This window comes from Camarhynchus parvulus, chromosome 5, assembly GCF_901933205.1.
Source record: "Camarhynchus parvulus chromosome 5, STF_HiC, whole genome shotgun sequence".
NCBI lineage: Eukaryota > Metazoa > Chordata > Aves > Passeriformes > Thraupidae > Camarhynchus > Camarhynchus parvulus.
In genome coordinates, this window is record NC_044575.1 from 47,469,297 (window position 1) to 47,482,889 (window position 13,593).

At 41.4% G+C, this 13,593-nt stretch overlaps 1 long non-coding RNA gene across 1 annotated transcript in view; it reads left to right on the plus strand.

The window, feature by feature from the left end:
- LOC115904335 overlaps positions 1–3,545 on the plus strand; it is a 159,854-nt gene extending 156,309 nt beyond the window's left edge. The window contains exon 5 of the long non-coding RNA XR_004060777.1: positions 2,634–3,545. This is a non-coding gene — a long non-coding RNA (uncharacterized LOC115904335). The remainder of the gene's footprint in view (positions 1–2,633) is intronic.
- Positions 3,546–13,593: the final 10,048 nt, after the last annotated feature.

The window sequence follows — 13,593 nt, forward strand, 5'->3', positions numbered from 1 at the left end:
ATTTGGTATTGACTCCATGCTGCACGGTTTATTAAGAAAAGAATGGGAATGTTAATAACAGCAGCTCAGAAGCTGTCTGAGCCCCCGTGCTGCCTCTGTTCACATTAATCCTGGAGTCAGGATTTCCTAGCACATGTGGTGCAGGATCACTGAACCAAAGTGAAGAGTGCCAGTGGCTGCAGAGCCAGGCTGCCCCTTGAGAGCTGGGGCTCTGCCCCACTCTCTGTGGGTTTTTTGCTGTGAATGGGAAACTACCCAAAGCACGGGATGCAGAGTCAAATTGTACCTTCTCTGGCTTTTTTCAAGCCAGAAAGGCTTGACCCACAAGATGCTTGGGTATGATTGTATTTCTGTGGGAACCAGTGTGCTGAATCAAGACTTTTCAGGTCTTGTGGGAACCAGCCAGAGAGAACTTCACTCTCCCCTCAAATCCTCCCATTCTAGGCCTGGGATTTTATCAGACTATATTTGTAATCCTACTTGATTTCTCAAATAAACAGTGAAATGCAAACAGTTGGCCAGAGGGAAAACCTTCCAGTTACTGAAGGGGAAAAGAACAGAATATCCAAATGACTCATGGCGCTGTGGGTGAAGCAGTGGCTGCATGTCATAGCCTGGGATGTGGGTTTGTGGTCCGATGCCACACGGAGTGGATGCACTTAGGTTGTGACGTTAGTGAAAATGGCTTTGGTAGGAACGCTCCTGTGATTTCCCAGAGACAAGTTGTTTGTTAAGATACCACTGACTGCTCAGTGGCCATTAACAAGATAGGAAGGACATACACCAGGTGTAGCCAAACCCTCCTTTGGGCACCAGCTGGGGCAAATGTGACAAAACCCTTCTGCTGCTGGAAGAGGTAGGTCCTGCAGGAAGAGCTGGAGATGGCTGTGGCTGAAGGAACTCTGGGGACAGTTTCTGAGAACTGGAGCCATATCCCTGTGAAGTACCTGGTGCCTGTGAAATTTTGCTTTCCTGGGGCAGGTTATCCAAAGACTTTCTGGATGATCATGCTCTGATGTTTGATGCTCTGATGTTTGATGCCCTTCTCCTTGGTGCCCCTGCTCCCAGTGACTGCTGTCTGCTGTGGGTACTCTCAGGTTTCTGACTCCCTTGTTATTTTTTTTCTGGTTACCACTGGTTACAGCAAGACAAAACACGTAAATGGTAATGCAAGTGTAAGTACAAAGGCCTCTGCAGGGCCCAGCTTCTGCCTTACTTGCCGCTAATCCCTTGTACCTGCTGGGAATCAAACACTTCTAGGAAGTTGCCAGCAGTTACTCTCTGTCCTATATATGAACCACTTGCAGATGTGACAAAACTAAAGGTTGTTCCTCTCAGTCTCTCCATTGCAGGATTTCCTTATCCCTCCCTGTCCTTTCCATCCTTTCAGTGCTCTGCTGCTGCTCTGTGGCTGTGCAGTGCAGGAGCAGCTCAGAGGAGCTGCAGGTCAGGACCCTGCTGTGATGATTTCTGCTGGAGGGGAGCTGCCCCCAAAGGAGGTGGACAGTTTTTGGGCAGCCCTCACCCCTCTGAATATATGCACTGCCAGGGAGATACTGCTTTTGCTCTGTGAGGTAATGGAGGGAGGAATGAGGGTCCACTAAAGGACCAAATCAAATCCCTCTTTAAGGCAGGAACTGTTGGGGAACATTTTTTTTTTCTACATCCTACCACTTTCTGCTGCAGAAATATGATGGAATATGGTTTGTAGCTTGGAAGATAACAGCAGGGCTTTGCCTGAACCCAGACCTTGGCAGATCAGTTGGCACTGGGAGACCAGCCAACCTTTTTCAGTTTTTTGGGACACTCTGGTTTGCCCATGTGATTAAAATTTGCAGTGTTAGATAAACACGGATAAGAATGTATCCATTTCTAATTTGAACAATCAGATGATGGGAAGACCAAGGAAGCTTCTTTGTTTGTGGCTTCAGCTGTGCTGGGAGTCAGGGCTCGTCCCACATTTGAGGAATCTTCTTTTTTTAGGCTGGGGCTGTTGCTTGGGAAATGGCTGTATTCTCCCTGCAGGCAGATCGATACATTTCAGCTCACTGCACTGCAAGTAACTTTTCATCATACATTAAGAACGAGGAAAATAAAAGCCAAGATGGATGTTATTTTGGTTTTGCTTTTATTTTGAATTATTTATTAAGAAGCCACTGCTGTCTTCCTTCTCATCGGGAGACAAAATGCCTTTCTCTTTAATGATTCTTTCCTAGTAAAAAAAGAAGCAAGGTCTTCCCAGTTTTATTTCCTTCACTAGCTTCTTGGCACTGAAGTGTAAATATGGGGTCTCCACCACAGAGCAAGATCCCAGTGCAGAAAAGTCCCCACTGATGCTGGAGGAGTCACACCTCATGGTACATTTCTGACCAGTTTTATAATGTTATAGCAGCTGTTATGTGTGCTAGGAGCGATTGCTGGCACATAAGCAGAGGGTTATAAGTAAAACACAGAATAGCTGAACTATAATTTTAATTATTTACTGAACAGCTAATAGAAATACTAATTCTTTTCAAGAGAATTCTTAATAAAATGTGTTATGGGACAAAAATTCTGCCATTGGTTTCACTATTAATATGAGTTTCTATACTCCAACTAATAATCCATTTTGATGTTTTTGTCCTTAAATCTAGGTTATTCTGAAGGGGAGGATAAAGAAACTGGCCACCAAGATGGTAATCACTAGTGGAAATGAAGAAGATAAAGGCAGTCAAGAAAAGGAAAGCAAAGAAGAAACCATCTTGGCAATGCTTGGAATTATTGGGACAATTCTGAACCTCATTGTGATCATTTTTGTGTATATTTATACAACGTTGTAAACTAGAAGGCATGCAAATAGACCAGATAAAACGGCCATTAAGAGTGACAACAAACATTGCTGACTATTGACAAGTTCTTTAATCAGAATTGACTCTGTATTATATTAACACATCATAAAAGCACTGCCTGAAGGCAGCGAAGACTGAAGCACAATTAATTTAACAAGACTTTTTCACACAGTAATAAGCTTAACTCTTCTGTCCTGCCCTCTCCCTTTTGGTTGGGTTTTCAGTTTGGGGGAGAATGACTGCAGTTATATAAGTTGTATCTTTGAAGAAACCCACCAGGGATATGTTGTTTTAAAACAATAAAAAAAAAGGAAAAGAAAATAAAAGAAAGGAACAAAAAAAAAAAAAAAAGGAAAAGAAAGAAACTGCAAACTATATATAATTAGAAATGTATGCTGTATACCCGCAAAGATTGAACTCAAAGATAGCTTCATAGCACAGATCACGTGTCTGTTAGGTCAAATGGTTTTTTCTCTTGGCTTTTGCTTTTACTTACATTGAATCTGACAAGCTTTTTATTTAGAATGAACATATGGTGCAATCATGAAAAAAACAATTCTGTTGAGCAAGGTCTGCCTAAACCTGATAAAATGTTGGGAAAAATACATGACATGGTTATTTTTCCTTTCTCATTTGCTTAACATCTGTGTCTGTTCATACCAATGTTTATAAATATATATTTTTAATAAATGTGCTATATTTTTAGCATGAACCAAATATTTGGAGACACTTGTATTCATGCAGCTAAATTTTGTTTGATTAAGTGCCCCTTTTGACAATGGATGTTATTTTCCTCGGCAATTATACAGCAGTCTTGTTTGCAGCCCTCTCACTGAGGTCTGAAGCAAGCTCACATCATGCTCACATGCATGACTTGAAGTTGGAATGTCAGCTGAAAAGCATTGCTGCTTAATATGGGAAATAGCAAAACATTGTAAGGTGACCTTTGGAGACTGGTTGCAGAAATGAGGCTCTATTTATAGTTAAAAAAAGAAAAAGCAAATGAAAGGAACACTGAGGCATCTCACAAAATATTGCAAAATTCATAGAATTTATGGCTTTCAGTATCTGGTCACGCTCTCTAAGTACTTGTGCGGAGAGAAGTGAGCAGAGGTTTATACAGTTGAAAAGAGAAATTTATAGAGCCTAAAGTGAGGGGCTGAAGTGAAATCCAGATTGTAAATACAGAGTGTATTTTAAATGTGAGGATCATTAACTCTTTTATGCTTCTCCGACATGTGCTTTAACTGAGTTGGTGCAGTGAAATTCTCTGACTTGTGTTTTCGACAGGAATGTACAATGATGATGATCACCATTTTTCTTCAGAGTTCAGTACCTATATATACAAAGCATTAAAAATATGAGATTTCAATTCTGCCTCAAGCTGCCTAAGTACATTGCCTACTAACTCTGATATATCCTCTTAAAAACCAGGTCAATTAATTGTTTACTGACTTGTGGTTTGGATTGCATCCTCAGATGCACAAGGAGGATTGGTATTGAAGTAAGCTAGAGCTGTGAAAATTTTCACCTTAGAGTCTTATTAATTTTAGTGATCAGACCTGTCCCTCTGGAATCAATAATGACTTTTTCACCATTTTCCAGGGTCTAGGAATGATCTCAAAAATACAGCATTTCAGTGCAGGATATAAAAGAAAGCCTGGAAAATCCTGAGGGGCACCTCTTATAAACAGAGGTGTTTAGTCTCTTATGGTATCATACAGTCAATAACAAAACCATTAAGAGTAGAAAAAAGGTCAGTAAATAAATTACAATGAAATCCAATATGAAGACTGAAGGAAAGCAAAGCAAAAATAATCTCATGTTAATGAAAACATGTCAGGGTGAGAGATGTGAGAAAATGAGCAGAGATCTGAAGTAGAAAACAGCACAGAAAGCCAGTGCCATGCATGCCAGCATGGCTGAGGAAACATTTGTGTTTGCACAGTGCTGGTAGAGCTGCAGGTCTCAGGGGAGGACAAGAAACAGTAGTGGTGCAGGACAGTATAGCTCAGTGAAGGTGATCTTGTTTTTTAATTTATACCTATTTATTGATAATTCTAAGGAATCAGCAAACTCTGCTTTTGATCATCCTGATGGCTAAAATGTATTTCACTCCACTGAGCATTGTTTTTCTTCTGTTTAAACTACTGCTGCTCACAGCCTGTGGCTTTGAGCACCTGCACACGCTCCAGGCACCAGTGGAACTTCAGCCAGCCCCTTGCCTGCCAGGATCTTCTCTGCAGATGTTTCTCTTGAACTTCTCCTTTTCCAGCAAACACCACAGCAATCTGCCCAAGGCTCATGCCCATCTTCTAGAGGGACATCCTCTGAGCCAAAAGTCTCATGCCAGATATGTCTTTGTCTCCCTCTGCCTCAAATGGTAATATATCTTCTTGGGGGCAGGAGATGCTTAATGAATGAAATTTCATGAGGGGTTCTACTATTATTACAAATTAAATTGGAAAACAGCATAGGACACCTCACCCACTGAAGCAAAGTGGGAGCTTATGCTGCTCAGCACAATTGCACTTATTCAGACCTGGGCCAGCACCTCCAGCAAGTCAGGTATGGCAAACAGCCCAAACAAGCTGAAATGGTGGATCAAGGGCCCGAGGAATCCATGCTTTCTCTGCTGTGCTTTGCCTGTTAGTCCTGATGGAGGCAGTGTGTGCAGGTGCACTGTCACCCCTCACCAGCAGCAGCTGTGTGCAGTGTGCTTTGCCACAGGACTTCTGTTCCTCTGAAAGAGGAAGAAAGGTTTATCCCATTCCATAAAAAGTTTAACATTTAATATTTTAATTTTACAGGTTTCTGTTCACAGATAGTTCTAGAAATATCCCGGGGCAATTTCTTCTTAAGTAGATTCATTAAGTATTCATTTAAATAAAAATGAAGAGTTTCCTTTGAGGGCAATTTCTTTACCTTCTATTTGGTATTCATGAACAGTGATAGGGGAAAAGTATGTTTTCAAGAATGACAGTGGAAGAGGATTATTTTATACAAGGATCTGAAGGTGTGCCTACCCAGGCAGCTGTGGGCAGGCCTGCTCTTGGCTCAGTGACAGCTGGAGCCAAATTACCCTCATGCTTTTTTCATGTGAGCAGTTTTCAGCATGCACCTATAAGAAATATTCAACTAGGTAATATAAATGTCATGGATACCTTATAGTCAGCAACTGCTCTATAAACAGTTGAATAAAACTTCTCATTACAAGAGTTGAATGGTAAATTTGTTTTGGCAAGGAAAAATCCAACAGTCTCATTTTTGGCTTGACGTGTATGTAATGCAAACAGTTTCCAAAGTAAATTTAAAAAAATGAAATATTAGTCCATTAGTGACAGGAACTTTCATCTTTGCATTTGAGTAGAAGGAAATTAATATCCAATACCATAACAAGATATTAAAGCATCGCCTTTTGCTTCAGGCAACTAAGAATACGATTATCCTATGTAGATTGATGGTCTATATCATGGGAATGAAAAATATTTTCATGAGGTGACAGAAAGATGACACTGTCCCCATTATTATCTGTTGTGTTGTCTGGTGGATAGAGAAAGACTTTAAAGAAGGGAGAAGATAAAACCTATTTATTATGCACTATTAGGAGAAAGAAAACAGACAGGTTACTGCCCTCCAATCTGGTTCCTACAACTGCATTGAAAACTCAACATCTTGGGAACCACATCTTTAGAGAGGAATGTATCACCCTGTGTGTTGGCTCTCAGGGCCGTCCTTGCGGTTCTGTACCTTCTGCTCCTTCCACCTGCACTCTGCAGCAGTGTGTGGCTCATTGTGCCTGAGGAGAGCTTGAACACAAATCAGCCTGACAGCCTCTGGAAGCAGTTGTTTTGTTTTACTGAGGTGTAACAATCTACTGTGGGCCTAAGTTTTATTATTTTAAGGACAGTCAATCATCGTCATCATGTTACTGTCTGATAATCCAGGGGATACTTCACTATGTGAACACCCAGATAAATCCCATACCTGGCTTACAGGTAAAATTTTTATTCAGTAGGCATCAAAATACAAAAGAAAGCTTCAATTACATCACAACCAAACTTCAAGCATTGCTTAATGTGTCTTATACTTCCATTTATCTGTACACTGGAGCTCACCCCAAATGCGCCAAGATCTCATCTGTGTCAATATGTCTCATCTCTGCTGAGTCAGAATTACCACTTCTGTGTGAATTATGGCATATGCAGAGAACTTGATCCATAGAGGGAAAGGAAAAAAATTAACTGAATTAGAACTACAGGGAGGCAGCACTGCAGAATTTACTAATTAGTTTGAGGTCTAGCTGGAGTACTTTGTTTCTGGATGGCCAATATTTTGGAGAAAAAAATTATTGTTCCTTGGAAAGTTTTGGGAAGAAATATGTCTAATTGAAAGAAAGAACCTCATTGAAAATATTTCAGCAGCAGTCCTCCAAAGAAAACACTGACCAGGACTCTGAGCGTCTTGCTCCCCAAGAGAACTGTTTGGCAGCCCAGGAACACAGTGCACATAAATGTAAGCACCTCCTGTTTACTGAGAGGCTTTGTCTTCTCTGGAACAGAATGCACAGATTTACAAAGATTTACAAATTTATGAAATAGCACATAATGCAACATCAACAACAAAAAAATCTGTTTACCTTTATTTCCAGCAGATGTGCTGCAGACACCCTGCAGAACCTGCACTGCTTCCATGCCTGGCTGTGTGTTTTGGAGGCTCATCCCAGAAGATCTTATAAACTCAGTGTAGCTTTCTTTCCCCTCCACTGATCCAGGAGAAACAAAACCTATTATTCAGTGTGGAAACCTCCACACCAGACTGAAATCCCACATGCTTCCCTATGCATTTATCTGCATATGAACCATCTGGTGTCCAATAAGACTTTCCTTGTCTCAGGCATTAGGTTTGCTTATTTGCATTTCACCTGGGGGCTCAGGCTGTGAAAGGCAATTTGTAGAGCTGAAAGCACCCAACTGTTTTCAATGATCCAGCTGTACACAATGGAGCTGTCACCTGGAGAGTGCCTGCTCACGTGCATGGCACAGCTCACACCATCCTCCCGGTGTGGTCTCACACTGACACAGCCTCTGGGAGACCCAGGGGTGGGGCTGGGCTGTAACTGGCCCTCACAGCCCAAAAAGTGCTCTGTGCAAAAGCCTGGATCCCAAGTCAAGCTCTGTAGAGTGAAAGGACATCCTGCCTTGTTGATGGAAAGGCACTTTGCTATCCCCACTGGGACCCCTTCTTCTGCAACCAGTCCCAGTTCAGCTGAAGGTGACCCATGCACCACCCTGAGCCTCTTGTGGCAGCTGCAGAACTTCCTTCCCCCTGAGGGAAATAAACAGCTCTGGACTTTCCCAATTTCCTAGAATAAGGAACCAGGTCACTCTTGCATGGCAGAAACAGCAGCAGGAGCATCAATTTCTGGCTGACAATGACAAGGCCACCTGCCTAGGGTGCTGATGGGAACCCTTTTCTCACCCATCATTTCTCACAGTCTGGCAAATGCAAGTTAATTTCCTGAACTCCAGGTTCTTCCCCACAGTCTCAGTCACCATTCAGACTGAGGCAGACTTTTTTTATGATGCTGAGACTTTGTTAAACTCAAATGGCTCCCGAAGCCAAGTCTTCAGGAACATATTAAATGTCATGATTCTTTCATTTGGCCTTGATATCATGAAGCTGTCACCATAACAAGCCTTGGGTGTTGTCAGCCTCTGCCATCAAGGTGTTAAGGGACAAGCATTAGCCAGGGACACCATGTGGGAGCCACGGGCAGCCAGAGGTTAATGCACTGAGGCTGCTTTCCCCAACACTTCCCTTCTTGAGGAGCAGTGGTATTATGGTGGATTGATATTGGTGGTGGGTAAATGTAATAAAATGTTTGTGCAGCAGGGCGTGATTTCTCACCTTTATTTCCTGCAAACTTGATGGGAAAGTCTTTATAAATAACTCTGGCTTTGTCAATTTAAAATATGGATTAAAATTTACTATATATGTTTTCAAATTTTAATGTGCTCCTTCTTTTTCCCCCCCTACCAAAGAATTCAATTATTCTTGTTTCTGTAATAATGGTAGCTAATGCAAAAGCATTGGTACTGGATGCCAAAGAAAGGAATGAAGATTATATTGTCAGTGTTGTATTATTCCATTCTTGTGAGCAGGAAAAGCTAGTCAGTGGTTTTCTTTGCATCCAGTGAACATAGTTAGCAGTATTTTCATAATTTGATACCATTATTTCTGGAATTCTGTGGGACAAAGTTCCATCGTTTAGAGCAGTGCATATTCAAACAAATGTCAGCAAACTGAGAAGTATTTGAAATGTTTGCATTAGCTAAAAGACAACCAAGTCAGACATATACATTTTGAGGAGATTCAAACTCCAAGTGAGACCACACAACTATCATTCTTATACCCCTGCTGACATTATATAATACACACCAGGACATAATTTAGAAGCTCACTCTGCTGAGACTATTCATGTACATAACTCAGATTAAGAGGCTAAGTTCCTTTACAGTTAATATGAATATGAATATGTATTTGCAGGTTTGGGGCCTTAGTTGATAGTTAGCTGGCAATTCAGCTGTAGCAAAGATACAGCTAATCAGACAGGGAAAAATAAGAAATTTCCTGTACAATGAGCTATTTCTCTTTGTCTCACTGACCTTATTTTTAGCTGATATTTTTCAGACTGCGTGATTGATGAGAATGATGCTAAAGCCTTCCTAACCAACAAAAGAATAAACACCATAGAGGAATATAAAATCTACATTTTCCAGCAGAAATTAAACATTTCCCTAAATGGCTTTTAAAAATCTCAGTGCTGAATGTTTTACATTTTCCTTTCTGTTTCACTGTCAGCCAACACACTATTTCTATTTGATTGTATAATAATATTTATGTACAGTTTCACTGAGCTGTGCAAACACCAGCAAATGGATTTTGCATCCTTTGTTGCTTTTTAAGTTTTATAAGCCTCTTTCCAGTACATACCCATCTCCTGGTTTAAAGATCACAAGGAGAAATATATTATATCCAAAAGTACCATTCAATTATGTAAACCTCACTACAAGCTTAGATTGAAAGTATATGACCATTTACACAAAACAGGGGTGTTATTTCTTGAGACTGTTCATATGGCCCAAGAGACCCTGATGTGGTGCTACATACAATATTAGATTCTTTGGGTTTTAGAAAAAAAAGAGTCCAGCTGTGAAACTCCTTGAAACAGTGCATTGCAGTGTATTTGCAATTTACAGAGCAAGGCAAAAAATCTGATGACCACAGACAGTGCTCAGCTCCTGGCTGACCTTCTCCCATGGGGCAGCAGCCCTCGGTGTACCCTGACAGACCAAGTGTTCAGTGCCCTCTACACTTGATGAAGGGCAATAATAGTCAAGTCATTAACATCCCAAAATTTGAAATGTCACCATTTTTGTCTGGTTTCATTGGTCTGGAAAAAAAAAAAAAAAAAAACAAACACCATCAAGCAGTAGCCTAACATAAAACAGAAAAGCAGCCAGTGATTTCTTAAGGTGCCCCTGAATGCTCTTCTCTCCCCAAAATACATCTTTTTAGAGAAGTGGCTCTCAGGAGCTGTGAGGGGCCCTTGGCAGCACCTGGTGCCATCCTCATCCCCAGAATTCACCACTGCTTTGACTCAAGTGGCCTGAAAAGGCATCTTCCAAAATAGGATCATGCCAATTCCCCAGAGGATGTTGTGTGATGCTGCAATCCCTTACTCTCCATATTCTCCTGTACATGCATTTTCCTATAGAATACAATAGAATGCAATGCAATACTTTAGTTGAAAAGGACTTACAACAGCCATCTGGACTGTCCAAAAGCCAGAGCACATTACTAAGGGCACTGTCCAAACGCATCTTAAATACTGACTGGTTTGGGTCATCAACCACCTCACTAGGAAGCCTATTGCAGACCTATTCCAGACCACACTCTTGGTAAAGAAATGTTTCCTAATGCCATCTCTGGACATCTTTCCCAGACCATATATCACTGTCTTCCAGGGAGAAACACTTAGTACCTTCCTCTCTAATTTCCCCCCTCAGGAAGCTGTAGAGAACAATGAGATCCTTCCTCAGCTTCCTTTTCTAGAAACTAGGCAATCACAAAGTCCCTATCCAGTCCTAATAGGAGCTGCCTCACTTCTTGGTAGAGTTTGAAAAGGGAGCAGATTTCTGCATCTGTATTCCTCAGACTCCTGCCACCTCCATGCGACAGGGTGGGTGGGAGGACCACAGATGAAAGCCTGGGTATCCAGTTGAGAATCTTCCTCTCTAAAATTTGACTCTGTTTGGTTTAAAATTCTAAGGTTGTTTAAGGATAATTTTTAAGTGTAGCTGAGCTTTTAAGAGTCTCTCATGTGAGTCTTACGTGAGTTGTGAGCACTTCCATGGCATGGTGGTGTAAGAATTGCAGTGATGGCATGTTTCATCCAGTGCCTGCAGTGCTCACAAATTCTTCATGGAGTTGCTAGGATGTTCCTATCATCTCAGAGACTAAATCAGATACAAAACTAACAATCATAATAGAATCATAGGATGGTTTGGGTTGTAAAGTGATTTCGTTCCAACTCCCCCTGCCATGGGCAGGGACACTTTTAACTAGACCAGGTTGCTCAGAGCCCCATCCAACCTGGCCTTGAGCCCTTCCAGGGATGGATCATCCGCAGCTTCTCTGGGCAACTTGTTCCAGTTCTTCACTTCTCTCACAGTAAAGAATTCCTTCCAATCTGATGTAAAACTTGCCCTTTTTCAGTTTTCAGTGGAGGCACTTAGCTCCCCAGTCCTCACCCTGCTGTCCATCCACCCCAGAGGTGTGGAAAGAGAGGTTGCCATTGAAGATTGAGGGGAAAAAAAGTTGTTAAGTACCTTAGCCTTCTCCTCATCTGTTACCAGATTTCCAGCATGGCTTATCAGGGAAATGACACCTTATTTGACTTTCATTAGTAGAGGTTAATAATTGGAATTGATTGAAACATTTTTGCTTGTCTGAAAATAAAGGGTCCTTACAAAATTACTGGCAAAAGTAGAATGATGCCATGAAACCTGAAGAGGATAAAGATCTCATGTTATTAATATACTACAATTAATACCAGCTGAAACCCACTTTTGGTTCCGAGACATCTCTACAATTGTCACATGAGCTCAAAAATTTTAAATAACTTTTTGTCATTTTGCAGAATGAAGTGAAAGGTCTGAAAACAGTGATCCTTGTGCTCCAATTCCACTGCCTGCAAACTAAATAAAGAAATCAATAGGCATGCAGAGTGTTCCTCCATTAGTCCATGCTTGGTTTCCAGAAGGATGTACTGAAGTGTGGCTCAACAGGAAAACAGAACCTGACTGGTACTTTCCAATATCCTTTCAGATCAGTAAGTTTTTATTTATAGTCTTGTCCCCTGTGCAGAGGATGGATACTCTTCTTTCAACCAGATGGTTTCCTCCTTCTGTGTGTCTTTTTACTCATCAAGTCCTGTGTGATTACATTGTTATGTCATTGCTGAGAAGTAGTTTTAACAAAAGAAATTAAATAGTTAAATTGTCCAGTTTTAAAAATGAAACACATCTGTTTGTATCAATCAATTCAAGCCCCACAGACCAAAATGCATAGAATCCTATAAGAAAGAAATACTTTTTAGAAGCCATGATTTCCAGAGGGGTGGTAGAAGCACAAGGATATACAGCATATATCCAAAGGCTCTTTGAAAACTACCTTGAAAATTATGACTTTATTATGTAAAAGTTAAATATATTAGTTCAATTCAATGTTTCTTCTTTGGTAAGATCATTTCCATTACAGTCACATACACACAGAGTGGTGTTTCCCAGCTGTCAGTCCAGCCTTTGTTGAAGTTTCATGACTGGAGCTGAATGCAGAATCTAGCTCCCAGGTCTGAATCCAGCAGAGCATTTATATTCATAATTCTGCCCAAGAAAGTGCATGGTCCTGTTGGCTTTCTGGGTTGCCCATAAGCCTGAAAGTCAGGATGTGCTTAAGTGCTTCACTGGAGCAGGGCAGTATCCTGCAGCTGCACTGAAACAGTCCATTTTGCTTTTTAGGGAGGTTATTACTGCTTGAAAGAGGTATTTCTCTGAAATAGAAGGGAACAAATGTCCCAGAGCACTCATTCATTTCCCTCTCAGTCCCTTTTCTCCTTTCTGCAACTCCCTTCCTGTTTCCTGGCTCATAACATCAGCCTTGTCCATTCCTTACAAAGCATTGTAGCTAAACAGTCTTGCTTAAATGGCTAGGTCTCTCTGCTTTATGTGCCTCAGATTTAAAATGAGAACCTCTTCCTTGCCCAAGGCTCTATTTTATCTTCTGATCCCATTTCAACCACCAATGGCACCAGCTGTGCTGAGCATCATCATTGCCCACACCCAGATCAGCTGTGGGCTGTTCCTATTGTATACCTGCCATGCTTTGCCTTTCATACCAGCTCTGCTCCTTCCCTCATTTAAAGCCTGCCAGAAACACATCACCACCACCTGGTGATTATACAGCTACCCCTCAGCAGAGCTTTTCTGGGAGGAAAAAGGGTTGGTGAGTGAGACTCAGTGCCAGGGCAGCTGCAGAGAGGACTCTGCAGGGGAGGGTAAGCCACCAGAACTGCTTGGACTGAAGTGCAACCATCAGAGCCTGTGGTGAAGCACTTTGAGCCACTAAGGAAGATCACTGTACAGGAATCTGAGACTGAATGCTGCAGTCAGTGCTGCATTGCAAAGGCATCTAAAATTCC